The 15,877-nt window shown below is 40.0% G+C and overlaps 1 protein-coding gene and 1 long non-coding RNA gene across 10 annotated transcripts in view; both read left to right on the plus strand.

Annotated features, from left to right (window-relative positions):
* Positions 1-15,877, plus strand: part of RBMS3 (RNA binding motif single stranded interacting protein 3) — an 814,140-nt gene that overhangs the window by 268,574 nt on the left and 529,689 nt on the right. The window lies entirely within an intron of this gene.
* Positions 6,652-15,877, plus strand: part of LOC129634779 (uncharacterized) — a 37,959-nt gene continuing 28,733 nt past the window's right edge. Inside the window, exons 1-2 of the long non-coding RNA XR_008705894.1 lie at positions 6,652-12,790; positions 15,159-15,290. This is a non-coding gene — a long non-coding RNA (uncharacterized LOC129634779). The remainder of the gene's footprint in view (positions 12,791-15,158; positions 15,291-15,877) is intronic.

The raw sequence follows: 15,877 nt of genomic DNA on the forward strand, positions 1-15,877 counted from the left end.
GTTTGGGCATTTTTTGCCGACTGGTTCTGACAGGGGTCTGCCACTGAGGAGTTTATGAGCGCTGAGTGTTATTCGGGTGTGTTGGCAGTCGGTTCTGACGTGTATCTGACGTTGAGGCCTATTTGTGTTGGAAGTGTTTCTTTTCAGACTTCATGTGGGTAATCTTCTGGAGGGTTTCTGACAGCTCTGTCTTCTGCTATGTGAGTCTGTATTCCATTTTGTGTGATTGGTATTCTTGTTGCCTTTTGAAAAATGAGAAATTACATTTCAGTTCTTCTTCAAACTCTGAAAAAAAATGGTTGAGATGAATGAAACTCCTTTGAAACTCCAAAACTGATTCCTTTTGCATATTCAGTCAGAGAAAGCTTGATTGATAAAATCCTTTTTTTTCCCCCCAGAATTCTTACCCCAAAAGAAGAAAACTATTTCTAAGAGAAAGCTTGAAGTCAACTCATACCATGACCTTGAGATAAAAACTAGCATTCCTGTCCCCAACCCTTCCTTGCTGCCAGCCTCTGGAATGAAGCAAACTTTCCTTTCCACCAACCTTGCCTCTTCATTGGCTTCAGAATGGCAAGCAGCTGGGCCCACTTTTGGTAATATTGCCGTGTGTTCTGTATTTTGTAAATGGACCCTATTATTCTCCATAAGACCCCTTAGCAGCAATTCCAAAGGAGCGGGCTCAAGATTTGATTATCCAGGTCCCTCTCCTGAACACATATTTCACATCTGACACTTTCACTGGTTGTGGATAAAGCAGTGTGAACCTTAAAAATGTGTGCGTCTTCCTAGAATACTCTGGCCCAGCAAAGTCTTTCATTGGACTTTGTGCTTTGAGTTGAAATCTTGTCTGATTGGAAAGTGTTTCGGGGAACAGATTTTGTTATTTTTCTAAGCCAGGCTGCAGGAATTGAACTGGAGATATCACTAACCAAAAGGAATTTATTTTTTTCCCTCTCAAAGAGCTGGGAACCAAAGGAAATGACTCCAATGTTGAAAATCCTTTTATTTCCTCTGTGGACTATATCTGTGCAGCTGAGACGAACCTTTCCAGTTGGCCCCCTCCCAGACCTTATGGGAACTGAGATTAGGAAGTGGTGTGGTCAAAATAGTCCTTGGACAAATTGCTTCCAGTCTACAAAACCTCAGAGTTCTTGACAAAGCCATTTTTTTTCTTGCCACGTTTTATTTTTTTCACATGAGTGACTGACCTGTCACTCGTTAATTACCCTGCTAGGATTTCTGCAGTTCTTTTAGTAATCTCTATTTTTTTCCCCCATTTCTTTTGGGAGGAGGAAACAGAGTTTGTCAGAGAAGTAGGCAGGGTGTCTGTAAAATTTCTGTCTGTAAGACATCACGCCTTTTGCCCATTTCCATTGCCTTCCATTTGACATAAAAATATTGCCGGGCCACAGTCAAGCTTATAGAGATGTGCTTTCTTCCTTCCCTGATGGCATTCTACACTTTTCTTCTTGCTTTGTTTTTCCATATCTGAAAATAATAAATACTGGATGAGCCCTCAAAATTCAATATCCACAACTCCCTTTGACATGATCCTGCCCCTGGGAAAGAGAAAGATAGTCTTCACTCTGTGAGATATGATGCTCCCTTGGCTTCCCTACTCGGTCCTGGGATCTGACTTAGGGTGCCCAGCATAGAGCTGGTATGTTTTGTACCTTCAGACTTATTTACAGAATGTAGTGGGCTCGTGTGGGCAGCGTGTCATACCATTGGCATGCATAGAGCAGGTAAAAGACAGATTTAGGACATCCTTTACAAAGTCAGGAACTGTTCTCTAATTCAAAACTGTGCTGAGGGGATAGCAGTGGACACAATACTCTGTTCTTCCAAAAATGCTTAGTTCTTCCATGTATCTTATCTACTTCATGGGAAGCGATATGGCAGACGCTCCCTTGCTAGGGTGAACAATTCTGTACCAACCTAAAGCCTCTCAGACCTTCGCAGAGGTGGTTGTTCCTTGTCGCAGTGGCGGTCTTCCCAGGAGGTATGTGGATTGAATGGGGACTGGTGGTGGTTCTTATTTAACACACATGCTACTTTATTAAAATGGAATTTGGTAGATGGATATTTAGTATTAATGGAGTCTATACATGCTAGTTAGTATAACTTGATTTGACCCCAAATTTGTCAAATATGATGGCTTTCACATTTTTTAATGAAGTATAGTAGGTTTACAATATTGTGTTTGTTTCAGGTATACAGTGATTTGATTGCATGTATTTCTTTCAGATTATTTTTCCTTATAAGTTATTTTTAAAAATTGGACTTAATTCCCTATGCTATACAGTAGGTCCTTGCTGTTTATCTATTTTATATATAATAGTGTGTATATGTTAGTCTCAAACTCCTAAATTTTTGCCCCCCTTTCCTCTTTCGTAAGCATAAGTTTGTTTTCTAAGTCTGTGGGCCAATTTTTGTTTTGTAAATGGTTCATTTGTATCATTTTTATGTGTGTGTTAGTCAGGCCTGTCTGACTCTTCATGACCCCATAAACTGTAGCCCACCAGGCTCCTCTGTCCATGGAATTCTCTAGGCGAGAAGACTGGAGTGGGTTATCATGCTTTTCTCCAGGGAATCTTTCTGAAGAAGAAGGAGCTGAACCTGCATCTCCTGTGTCTCCTGCATTGCAAGCAGATTCTTTACCATCTGAGCCACCAGGGAAGCCCAGATTCCAAATGATATGATATTTGCCTTTCTCTGACTTCACTTAGTATGATCATCTCTAGGTCCATCTGTGTTGCTGCCAATAGCATTATTTCATTCTTTTCTGTGACTGATTATACTTCAAATATGTATTTTTTGACAGACACTGTGCTTGGCACTGGCATAGGAAACAGGAAAGGTGTATTGCCTATAGTCAGAGAGTAGGACAGGCAGATGCTCTGTACACATATATGTAAGACTAAAACATAAGATGAACACAGTAGCTGATAGTATGTAATGGCCAGTGAGCACTTTTTACATGTCAGACATTCTTGTAATGAATCCACTTTCTTGAGTTCATTTAATCCTCCCAATGACTCCATGAAATAGGTATAAAGGTTATTAGCATTTCACGGGCGAGGATAGCCTGGCGCTCTTCTCAGCATCATTCAGCCTCCTATCCATGCAGCTGGAGTCCAGACAGTTCCAGGATAAATCTTCTCACCTGCTATGCAATCAACTTGAGTGCTCTTGGGCAAAAATGAGGAAGTAGTTACATTTACCCTCAGTTTAGAAAAGGCACACAGGAAAGTTTCAGGGAGGAGATGATATTTGAGCTTGACTCTAAAAGGTCAGTGAGAGCTTATGCAGTAGAAATGGCAGAGAGAGATTTACCTGGAATAGGGAAGTACTGGCAATGGCAGAAAGTTCCAGTAGAGCATGGTGTTTTCTGATGGTTTATAAGTTCAGGGCTTGCATGCATGGGAACAGGAAGTGACATAACCTGAAATGCAAGCTCAAATTCTCTTGTGAATTTTTCATGTATTAAAGCCAGAGTAAAGAAACTATTGCCAAGGAAATGGGGACCAAAGAGAGATTTATAGACAGAGGAAAATAAATGTGGTCAGAGCTACCTTTTTGGAAACTCAATTCTAGCAAAAGATCTGCAGATGAGAGAGGAGGACAGCTAGATGCAGCAACACAGAAGGATGAATCCTTTCTCTTGCTTCCATCTCGTAGCAACAGAAAATATGGCCAAACAGGGATGCAGGCTGTGCTTCTCCATAAGCATAAGGAGGAGGCTGAAGGAAGGTGGGAAACCCAGAGCCAATGCGGAGAGTCCATCATTAGGAGCCTGTCCTTGGCATATGCCCCTTGTCTTCAAGCCTTCCACCTGTGGCTGTAGACCTCCTCCCTTCTACTTTATCAGCATATTCGCATCTCAGGAAGAATGACAAGACTAAAGGGCAAAGGACAAGTGGCAGCTGAGTGTGGCTTTGTTCAAGAGCTTTCCACATATGTGTCTTTGGCCCCAGACTGTAACAGAGTCATGGGTGCAGGATACTTAGATGAGGCTGGAAATTGTGGTTCATGTAGCTGGGCACATTGCCAACCATTAATAAATATCGATAAATAATAAATAGGAACAGAATTCTATCACAGTGGATATTACAATTGGCTCTGTGTGAGTTTTCTTTTTAAATATGTTCTCTTTCAACCCACTTTGAGGGTTTTTTTAAATCATAATTAGATATTAAATTTCAAAAGCTTTTTCTGCATCTATTGAGTTGGTCATATGACTTTTCAATTTGTTAATGTGATTTATCACTTTGATTTTGCAGATTTTCCCATGGTGTATGATTTTTATTATTTTTTAATTTATTTATTTTAATTGGAGGCTACTTACTTTACAATATTGTAGTGTTTTTTGGCCATACATTGACATGAATCAGCCATGGGTGTACATGTGTTCCCCATCCTGAACCCCCTTCCCACCTCCCTCCTCATCCCATCCTTCTGGGTTATCCCAGTGCACCAGCCCTGAGCACCCTGTCTCATGTATCGAACCTGTACAGGTGATCTGTTTCACATATGATAATATACATGTTTCAATGCTATTCTCTCAAATCATCCCACCCTCATCTTCTCCCACAGAGTTAATGTGTTACTGAATTTGGTTTGCTAATATTTTGTTGAGAAATTTTGCATCATTCATCAGTAAGAGTGACCTTTATTTTTCTTTTTTGTGATACCTTTGTCTAGTTTTGATATCATGGTCCTTGCTGGCCTCATAGTATAAGTTCAGTAACATTCATTCCTCTTCAGGTTTTTGAAATAATTTGAAAAGGATGGGCAAGGGGCTTTGGAAATAGAAAAGGTGAAGTAGAGACATTTTAAAGGTGAGGATCCGAAAGACCCAGGTACCAATAAGATGAGGTGGGCTGGGGATGGGGAAGCATCAAGGAAGATGCTATATTTGTCAACTGGATCAGTGATAATGGTTTTAACTGATACGAGGAGAAAAAAAATCAGTTTTATGGACAAAGCAGTGCATGTGATTCAGATATGTTGAGTCAGATACAGCACTGGGACATCCCTTGTAAAAGTTGGTATAAGTAGACTTAAAGTTGTGGCGATGATGACATGGATGTCAGTTCACTCTGAACCACAACAGCTGATTAAGTCACCTAAGGAGAGCATACAGGGTGGCAGATACCACAAGACCAAAGAGATGAACTCTTTAAGGACAAAGCAGAAAAAGTCAGGAAAACAGACAGGGAGCAATGCCGTAAAAGTGAACAGTAGCACTTCTAGAAAGAGATTCTCAACAGTGTCAAGTACCTTGAAGATTCCAGGAAGTTAGTGGGTCAGCAATTAGGTCATTATTAGTTTACAACAGATGCTAGAAAAATAAGCGTGTTGATATATATACTTCATAACTTTTTTTTTTCTTTTTAATTGGAGGCTAATTACTTTACAATATTGAGGTGGTTTTGCCATACATTCACATGAATCAGCCATGGGTGTACATGTGTTCCTCATCCTGACCCTCCTTCCCACCTCCCTCCCCATCCCATCCCTCAGGGTCATCCCAGTGCACCAGCCCTGAGCACCCTGCCTCATGCATCGAACCTGGACTGGCGATCTATTTCACATATGATAATATACATGTTTCAATGCTATTCTCTCAAATTATCCCACCCTCACCTTCTCCCACAGAGTCCAACAGTCTGTTCTGTACATCTGTGTTTCTTTTGCTGTCTCACATATAGGGTCATTGTTACCATCTTTCTAAATTCCATATATATGCATTAATATACTGTATTGGTGCTTTTCTTTCTGACTTACTTCGCTCTGTATAATAGGTTCCATTTTCATCCACCTCATTAGAACCGATTCAAGTACATTCTTTTTAATAGCTGAGTAATATTGCATTGTATATATGTTCCACTGCTTTCTTATCCATTTGTCTGCCGATGGACATCCAGGTTGCTTCCATGTCCTGGCTATTATAAACAGTGCTGCAGTGAACATTGAGGTACACGTGTCTCTTTCAATTCTGGTTTCCTCAGAGTGTATGCCCAGCAGTGAGATTGCTGTTTCGTATCGCAGTTCTATTTCCAGCTTTTTAAGGAATCTCCACACTATTCTCCATAGTGGCTGTATTAGTTTGTATTCCCACCAACAGTGTAAGAGGGTTCCTTTTTCTCCTCACCTTCTCCAGCATTTGTTGTTTGTAGACTTTTTGATAGCAGCCATTCTGACTGGTGTGAGATGGTACCTCATTGTGGTTTTAATTTGCATTTCTCTGATAATAAGTGATGTTGAGCATCTTTTCATGTATTTGATATCCATTTGTATGCCTTCTTTGGAAAAATGTCTGTTTAGTTCTTTGGCCCATTTTTTTTATTGGATCGCTTATTTTTCTGGTATTGAACTACATGAGCTGCTTATATATTTTTGAGATTAATTATTTGTCAGTTGTTTCATTTGCTATTATTTTCTCCCATTCTGAAGGCTGTCTTTTCCCCTTGCTTATAGTTTCCTTCGTTGTGGAAAAGCTTTTAAGTTTAATTAGGTCCCATTTGTTTATTTTTGCTTTTATTTCCATTACTCTGGGAGGTGGGTCATAAAAGATCCTGCTGTGATTTATGTCATAGAGTGTTTTGCCTATGTTTTCCTCTAGGAGTTTTATGGTTTCTTGTCTTATATTTAGATCTTTAATCCATTTTGAGTTTATTTTTGTGTATGGTGTTAGAAAGTGTTCTAGTTTCATTCTTTTACAAGTGGTTGACCAGTTTTGCCAGCAGTACTTGTTGAAGAGATTGTCTTTTCTCCACTGTATATTCTTGCCTCCTTTGTCAAAGATAAGGTGTCCATAAGTGCGTGGATTTATCTCTGGGCTTTCTATTTTGTTCCATTGATCTATGCTTCTGTCTTTGTGCCAATACGATACTGTCTTGATGACTGTTGCTATGTGGTATAGCCTGAAGTCAGGCAGGTTGATTCCTCCACTTCCATTCATCTTTCTCAAGATTTTTTTGGCTATTCAAGGTTTTTTGTAATTCCATACAAATTGTGAAATTATTTGTTGTAATTCTCTGAAAAATACTGTTGGTAGCTTGATAGGGATTGCATTGAATCTATCCATTGCTTTGGGTAGTATACTCATTTTCAATACATTGATTCTTCTGATCCATGAACATGGTACATTTCTCCATCTATTAGTGTCCTCTTTGATTTCTTTCATCAGTGTTTTATAGTTTTCTATATATAGGTCTTTTGTTTCTTTAGGTAGATTTATTCCTAAATATTTTATTCTTTTCATTGCAAGGGGTGAATGGAATTGTTTCCTTAATTTCTCTTTCTGTTTTCTCATTGTTAGTGTATAGGAACACAAGGGATTTCTGTGTGTTAACTTTACATCCTGCAATTTTACTATATTCATTAATTACCTCTAGTAACTTTCTGGTGGAGTCTTTAGGGCTTTCTATGTAGAGGATCATGTCATCTGCAAACAGTGAGAGTTTTACTTCTTCTTTTCCAGTCTGGATTCCTTTTATTTCTTTTTCTGCTCTGATTGCTGTGGCCAAAACTTCCAAAACTATGTTGAATAGTAATGGTGAGAATGGGTATCCTTGTCTTGTTCCTGACTTTAGGGGAAATGCTTTCAATTTTTCACCATTGAGGATAATGTTTGCTGTGGTTTGTCGTATGGGCTTTTATTATGTTGAGGTATGTTCCTTCTATGCCTGCTTTCTGGAGGGTTTTTATCATAAATGGATGTTGAATTTTGTCAAAGGCTTTCTCTGCATCTATTGAGATAATCATATGGTTTTTATCTTTTAATTTGTTAATGTGGTATATCACATTGATTGATTTGTGAATATTGAAGAATCCTTGCATCCCTGGGATAAAGCCCACTTGGTCGTGAGGTATGATCTTTTTAATATGTTGTTAGATTCTGTTTGCTAAAATTTTGTTAAGGATTTTTGCATTTATGTTCATCAGTGATATTGACCTGTAGTTTTCTTTTTTTGTGGCATCTTTGGTTTTGGTATTAGGGTGATGGTGGCCTCATAGAATGAGTTTGGAAGTTTACCTTCCTCTGCAGTTTTCTGGAAGAATTTGAGTAAGACAGGTGTTAGCTCTTCTCTAAATATTTGGTTGAATTCAGCTGTGAAGCCATCTGGTCCTGGGATTTTGTTTGCTGGAAGATTTCTGATTACAGTTTCGATTTCTGTGTTTGTGATGGGTCTGTTAAGACTTTCTATTTCTTCCCGGTTCAGTTGTAAATTATACTTTTCTAAGAATTTTTCCATTTCTTCAAAGTTGTCCATTTTTTGGCATATAGTTGCTGATAGTAGTCTCTTTTGATCCTTTGTATTTCTGTGTTGTCTGTTGTGATTTCTCCATTTCCATTTCTAACTTTGTTGATTTGATTCTTCTCCCTTTGTTTCTTGATGAATCTGGCTATTGGTTTGTCTGTTTTATTTATCCTCTCAAAGAACCAGCTTTTAGCTTTGCTGAATTTTGCTATGGTCTCTTTTGTTTCTTTTGCATTTATTTCTGCCCTAATTTTTGTGATTTCTTTCCTTCTACTAACCCTGGGGTTCTTCATTTCCTCCTTATCTAGTTGCTTTAGGTGTGGAGTTAGGTTATTTATTTGATATCTCTCCTGTCTTGAGGTAGGCTTGTATTGCTACAACCTTCCCCTTAGCACTGCTTTTACTGAATCCCATAGGTTTTGGGTTGTTGTGTTTTTATTTTCATTCGTTTCTATGCATATTTTGATTTCTTTTTTTTATTTCTTCTGTGATTTGTTGATTATTCAGAAGTGTGTTGTTTAGCCTCCATAGGTTTGTATTTTTCATAGCTGTTTTTTTTTTTTCCTGTAGTTGACATCTAATCTTAATTGCATTATAATCAGAAAAGATGCTTGAAAAAATTTCAATTTTTTTGAATTTACCAAGGCTATATTTATGACCCAGGATGTAATCTATCCTGGAGAAGGTTCTGTGTGCACTTTAGAAAAAGGTGAAATTCATTGTTTTAGGGTGAAATATCCTATAGATATCAATTAGATCTAACTGGTCCATTGTATCATTTAAAGTTTGTGTTTCCTGGCTAATTTTATCTTTAGTTGATTTATCCATAGGTGTGAGTGAGGTATTAAAGTCTCCCACTATTATTGTGTTACTGTTTATTTCCCCTCTCATATTTGTTAGCCTTTGCCTTACATATTCGGAGAAGGCAATGGCACCCCACTCCCGTACTCTTGCCTGGAAAATCCCATGGACGGAGGAGCCTGGTGGGCTACAGTCCATGGGGTCGCGAAGAGTCGGATATGACTGAGAGACTTCACTTTCACTTTTCACTTTCATGCATTGGAGAAGGAAATGGCAACCCACTCCAGTGTTCTTGCCTGGAGAATCCCAGGGACGGGGGAGCCTGGTGGGCTGCCGTCTATGGGGTCGCACAGAGTCGGACACGCTGGAGCGACTTAGCAGCAGCAGCAGCAGCAGCAGCCTTACATATTGTGGTGCTCCTATGTTGGGTGCATATATATATTTATAATTGTTATATCTTCTTCTTGGATTGATTCTTTGATCATTATGTAGTGTCCTTCTTGGTCTCTTTTCATGGCCTTTATTTCAAAGTCTATCTGATATGAGTTTTATCTGATATGAGTATTGCTACCCCTGCTTTCTTTTGGTCTCTATTTGCATGGAATATCTTTTTCCAGCCCTTCACTTTCAGTCTGTATGTGTCCCTAGGTTTGAGGTGGGTCTCTTGTAGACAGTATATATAGGGAACTTGTTTTTGTATCTATTCAGCAAGTCTTTGTCTATGATTGGGGCATTCAACCCATTTACATTTAAGGTAATTATTGATAAGTATTATCCCATTGCCATTTACTTTGTTCTTTTGGATTTGAGTTTATACACCTTTTCTGTGTTTCCTGTCTAGAGAAGATCCTTTAGCATTTGTTGGAGAGCTGGTTTGGTGGTGCTGACTTCTCTGAGCTTTTGCTTGTTTCTAAAGCTTTTGATTTCTCCTTCATATTTGAATGAGATCCTTGCTGGGTACAGTAATCTGGGTTGTAGGTTTTTCTCTTTCATCACTTTAAGTTATGCCCTGCCATTCCCTTCTGGCTTGAAGAGTTTCTATTGAAAGATCAGCTGTTATCCTTATGGGGATCCCCTTGTAGGTTAATTGTTGTTTTTTCCTTGCTGATTTTAATATTTGGTCTTTGCATTTGATCTTCGTTAATTTGATTAATATGTGTCTTGGGGTGTTTTGCCTTGGGTTTATCCTGTTTGGGACACTCTGGGTTCTTTGGGCTTTGGTGGCTATTTCCTTCCCCATTTTAGGGAAGTTTTTGACTATTATCTCCTCAAGTATTTTCTTATGGCCTTTCTTTTTGTCTTCTTCTTCTGGGACTCCTATGATTCAAATGTTGGGGTGTTTGACATTGTCCAAGAGGTCTCTGAGGTTGTCTCCATTACTTTTAATTCTTTTTTCTTTTATCCTCTCTGCTTCATTTATTTCCACCATTATATCTTCCACCTCACTTATCTTGTCTTCAGAGTTCTTTTGGTCTCAACTATTGCATTATTTATTATTGATTGATTCTTTTTTATTTCTTCTAGGTCCTTGATAAACTTTCTCAGTCCTTGTCTCCAGACTATTTATCTGTAATTCCATTTTTTTTTCAAAATTTTGGATCATTTTTACTATCATTATTCTGAATACTTTTTCAGAGACTCCCTATCTCCTCCTCTTTTGTTTGGTTTAGTGGGCTTTTTTCATGTTCCTTTACCTGCTGAATATTTCTCTGCCTTTTCATCTTGTTTAGGTTGCTGTTTTTGGGGTGGCCTTTCTGTGTGCTGGAAGTTTGTAGTTCCTCTTTATTGTGGAGGTTCCTCCCTGTGGGTGGGGTTGGACGAGTGGCTTGTCAAGGTTTCCTGGTTATGGAAGCTTGCATTGGTGTTCTGGTGGGTGGAGCTGGATCTCTTCTCTCTAGAGTGCAATGAAGTGTCCAGTAGTGAGTTTTGAGGTGTCTGTGGGTTTGGTATGACTTTTGGCCGCCTGTATTTTAATGCTTAGGGTTATGTTCCTGCATTGTTGGAGAATTAGCTTAGTATGTCTTGCTCTGAAACTTGTTGGCTCTTGGGTGGAGCTTGGTTTCAGTGTAGGTATGGAGGCTTTTGGATGAGCTTTTGTTGATTAATGGTCCCTGGAGTCAGGAGATTTCTGGTGACCTCAAGTTTTAGATTTAGGCCTCCTGACTCTGGCTTTCAGTCTTATTCTTATAGTAGCCTCAAGACTTCTCCATACATGCAGCACCAATGACAAAACATCTAGGTTAATGGTGAAAAGATTCTCCACAGTGAGGGACACCCAGAGAGGTTCACAGAGTTACATGGAGAAGAGAAGAGGGAGGAGGGAGATAGAGGTGACCAGGAGGAGAAGAAGGGGAATCAAAAGGGGAGAGAGCAGTCTAGCCAGTAATCAATTCCCTATATGCTCTCCACAGTCTGGAACACTCAGAGAGGTTCATGGAGTTCCATAGAGAAGAGAAAAGGGAGGAAGGAAATAGAGGTCACCAGGAGGAGAGGAGCAGGAGTCAAAAGGAGAGAGACCAGTCTAGCCTGTGATAAGTTCCCTAAGTTTTTTCCACAGCCCAGAACACCCAAAGAGATTCACGGAGTTAAGTAGAGAAGAGAAGGGGGAGGGAGGAGATAGAGGTGACCTGGGGGAAAGAAAGGAGAGTCAAAAGGGGAGAGAGCAATCAAGCCAGTAATCACACTCCCAAGTAAAAATGGCTACTGAAGATTAGATTCTTAAAGGTACAAAATTGATAACAAATGCCAAAAAGCAAAGATTAGAAATCTAGAGTAGAGGTTAGACTCTCAAAAATACAATACTAGAAAAACAAAACAAAATCTCAAAAGTTATATAAAAATATGAAATTTGCTTTAAAAATAGGGTCTTTTTTTTCAAGGTAATAGTTTTAAAAATAAAATTAAAGGATTAATAAAAATGTAAAAATTAAAAAATGAAAAAGAAATTAAAAAGTGATAATAGTAAAATATATCTAGGAATTTCTCTGGAGCTGTTGAGGGCAGTGTGTGGTCAGTTCAGTTTCAGATAGTTCCTTGTTCCACCTTATATTTCTTCTCAAAGTCTATAGGTCCCTTACAATGTAGTCAGTGTTAATTACAGGGTTTTAATCTGTTGCACCTGTCACTTCCAGAGCCGTTTCCTCTTCTTGGTTTATTTTGGCTTCTTCTGTTTGCAAGTCTCTTCAGTATCTAACTTCTGCCCTGACACAGGGGGTGAAGGGTCATTTATTTAGGCTCATTTGTTCAATTGTGCTGTGGGGAGGGAGGAACACTGCAAACAAATATCACCGGCATGTGTGGGCAGAGCTCGCAGTGTCTGGGCCACACTGGGTTTGCCCTCGCTCACGGGCATGTGTGCTTTCCTGGTCTACACTGCTCAGGCTGCAGGCTGGGGGAACTTTCTAAAGTGGGCCCTGAAACTTTCTAAAGTTCCCAGGTCTGAGCCGCTCAGGTTCAGGTTCTTGGGTACTCCACAAAAGCGCAGACTCAGTTGGGCCTGCAGCGTTTTGTGCCCTTCCCAGGTCTGAGCAGCTCAGTTGCTTGGCGAAGGCACACTCCCCAGGTGTGGTGCATCTTATCACCTCCCCGGTCCGGCTGCTAGGTTTCCTGGGTGCTCAGCTGCGTCTCAGGTGTGCCATGTGTCTCTTCTGGGGAGCTGATCTCTGGCTGCAACCCTCCTGACGGATGTCAACCATCCAGGATCCCAGGAAGGCTTGGTTAGTGACTGAGAACCCGCTCACAGTTTGGTAGGGGGTGCTGTTTCTGGGGCCGAGTTTGCCGCTTTTCTTCCAGCTCTGGCTGTTGCCCGCCTGCCTCTCTGCCTCCAGCGGGGGATGGGCTGGTCCGCAGCCGGCTAGCTCTCCTCTGGTGTTGGTTTGCTCAGTCCTTTGTTCAGTGAGCAGCCCAGCAGTGCCTTAGGTTAGAGCTTTTCTCGGTAAAGTTCTTTCTCTCTGTCTCTCCCTCTCTCTTTCCTCCTCTTTTTTTTTCCTGTCTCTGGCCATCCCATGGTTTGGGTTGCTATCTCAGGTTAGCTCGGTCAGAGCGCTCAGGGCGTTCAGGCCGGGCCTTGCTCTAAGCAGTGCAGCCAGCGCCTCCCTGTTCAGCCCCTGCTTGCTGGTGGCCGAGGCCAGAGTCTGGGATACTTCTCCTCTGGATGTTGCTGTTAGGCGCGTAATCTGTGGGGTTTATTTGTTTATTTTTTCCTCCCAGTTATGTTGCCGTCTGAGATTCCAAAACTCCCCACAGACCCACCAGTGAGCGGTCTCCTGGTGTTTGGAAACTTCTCTTTTAAGACTATTTCCCCGGGACGGGTCTCCATCCCTAACTCTTGTCTCTCTTTTTATCTTTTATATTTTGTCCTACCTCCTTTCTAAGACAAAGGGCTGCCTTTCTGGGTGCCTGGTATCCTCCGCCAGCGTTCAGAAGCTGTTTTGTGGTATTTTCTTAGTGTTCAAATGATCTTTCAATGAATTTGTGGTGGAGAAAGTGGTCTCCCCATCCTATTCCTCTGCCATCTTAGGTCCGCCTCTTCTTAATTTTGTATATAGGTTGATTTCATATTCTTTTAGGGATTAGTTGTGTTTAGAGAAGATATCATGTGGAAGTCAAGACTCTTCCAAAATCTACTGAAAGACAAAAATGGTGTTAGGGGATAATAAAAACATCAAATAAATATTGGCACATACTATGAGTCAAGTCCTGCAATGCAGGAGACCCAGGTTCGATCCCTGGGTTGGAAAGATCCCCTTCAGAAGGTACTGGAAACCCACTCCAGTATTCTTGTTGGGGAAATCCCAGGGACAGAGCAGCCTAGTGGGCTGAAGTCCATGGTGTCACAGAGTCAGACATGGCTGAGTGACTAACACTTTCTACTTTTTCTCTGTGCTATACAGTAATCCCTTGTTTTTTAATCCATTTTATATATACCAGTTTGCATCTGCTAATCCCAAAGTCCCACTCCATCCCTCCCTACCCCAACTCTGCTTGGCAACCACAAGTTTATCTCTATGTCCCTGACTCTGTTTGTTTCATAGATAGGTTCATGTGTATCATATTTTACATTCCACATCTAAGTGATACCATATGGTAATTGTATGATAATTTCTAGTTGCATCCATGTTGCTGCAAATGGCATTATTTTGTTCTTTCTTATGACTGAGTACTATTCTATTGTCTGTGTGTGATATCTTTATCCATTCATCTGCTAATGGACATTTAGCTTGTTTCCAAGTCTTGGCTTTTGTGAATAATGCTGTTATGAATATTGGGGTGCATGTACCTTTTTGAGTTATAGTTTTGTCTGTGTATATGCCCTGGAGTGGGATTGTTGGGTCACATGGTAATTCTATTTTTAGTTTTCTGTGGAAGCTCCATATTGTTTCCACAGTGCCTACACCAATTTACATTCCTACCAAGAGTGTAGGAGGGTTTCCTTTTCTCCACACCCTCCCCCAGCATTTGTTATTTGTAGACTTTTTAACCAGTATGAGATGGTAACTCATTGTAGTTTTGATTTGTATTTCTCTAATAATTAGTGGTTTTAAGTATCTTTTTGTGTGCCTATTGGTTGTCTGTATTTCTTCTTTGGAAGAATGTCTTTTTAGGTTTTGTGCTCATTTTTGGTTGGGTTTTTTGTTAAGATGTATGAGCTGCTAAACACCCATTTTTGTAGTTTTTAAAAACTGTAACTTGTAGAACACATGGGGTAACTTAAAAGTTAGAATGCAACCCTGTTATGAGTAAGTAAAAGTAACTTGCAAAGTTTACAGTTTAAAATAGTCCTTGCCTCTTACCTTTTTTGGAATGTAGAGCTTTCATCCATGCACTCACAGTATATGCTGAGTGACCATCCTGTGTCTGCCTATACCAGCATTATAGACACGTCAGTCCATAATGACTCATTGTAGATCATTTCTGAGAAATACTAAACAAATATCCACTTTTCTTACATGGACCCACTGCCACTTAGAAATGAGTTCTCTTGAATTTTAAAGACAGAAAAACCATTGTCTTATGAGTTATCTTATGGTATTGGGTACAATCTCATGCATCTCATGCTATCAAACGGTGGCATCTTTGTTTTAGGCTGTTAAGTAGTTGGTTCCATGCACGGAAACATGCAAATAATGAAAATACTGCAGAAGAAATACAGGAAGACTCTGTTGTTAATAAACATGTATGAATAACATCTCTTGACCTCTTCCATCTCGAGAGAAGGTATGATTAAAGATGCATCATTTGACAGAGATGAGTATGAAAATATTTATGATTTTCAGGGTCAATTAGAAACTCTGTTTTCACCTTAGAAGGAAATGTCAAAAGTTTAAGTGACCATTTTTATCTTGTCAACACACTTTGGACCATTTTGTTCATCTTTCAAACTCAGTGAGACTTTGTAAGCTTATTCATAGTTTGTAATTCACTGAAGCAGGCAACCAGTTATACATTGTGTGTTTCAAGGTGATAAAGATGACACTTTGGTGTCTCAACTGGTAAAGTATTCAGTTCTTCCATAAGGAATTTATTATGATGTTCAGAAATAAAAACAACAAAACCAACCTGAGCATGATGCTATGCTATGCTAAGTCACTTCAGTCATGTCCGACTCTGTGCGACCCCATAGACGGCAGCCCACCAGGCTCCCCCGTCCCTGGGATTCTCCAGGCAAGAACACTGGAGTGGGTTGCCATTTCCTTCTCCAATGCATGAAAGTGAAAAGTGAAAGTGAAGTCGCTCAGTTGTGTCCAACTCTTAGCGACCCTATGGACTGCAGCCTACCAGGCTCCTCCGTCCATGGGATTTTC

This window comes from Bubalus kerabau, chromosome 20, assembly GCF_029407905.1.
Source record: "Bubalus kerabau isolate K-KA32 ecotype Philippines breed swamp buffalo chromosome 20, PCC_UOA_SB_1v2, whole genome shotgun sequence".
Taxonomy (NCBI): Eukaryota; Metazoa; Chordata; class Mammalia; order Artiodactyla; family Bovidae; genus Bubalus; species Bubalus kerabau.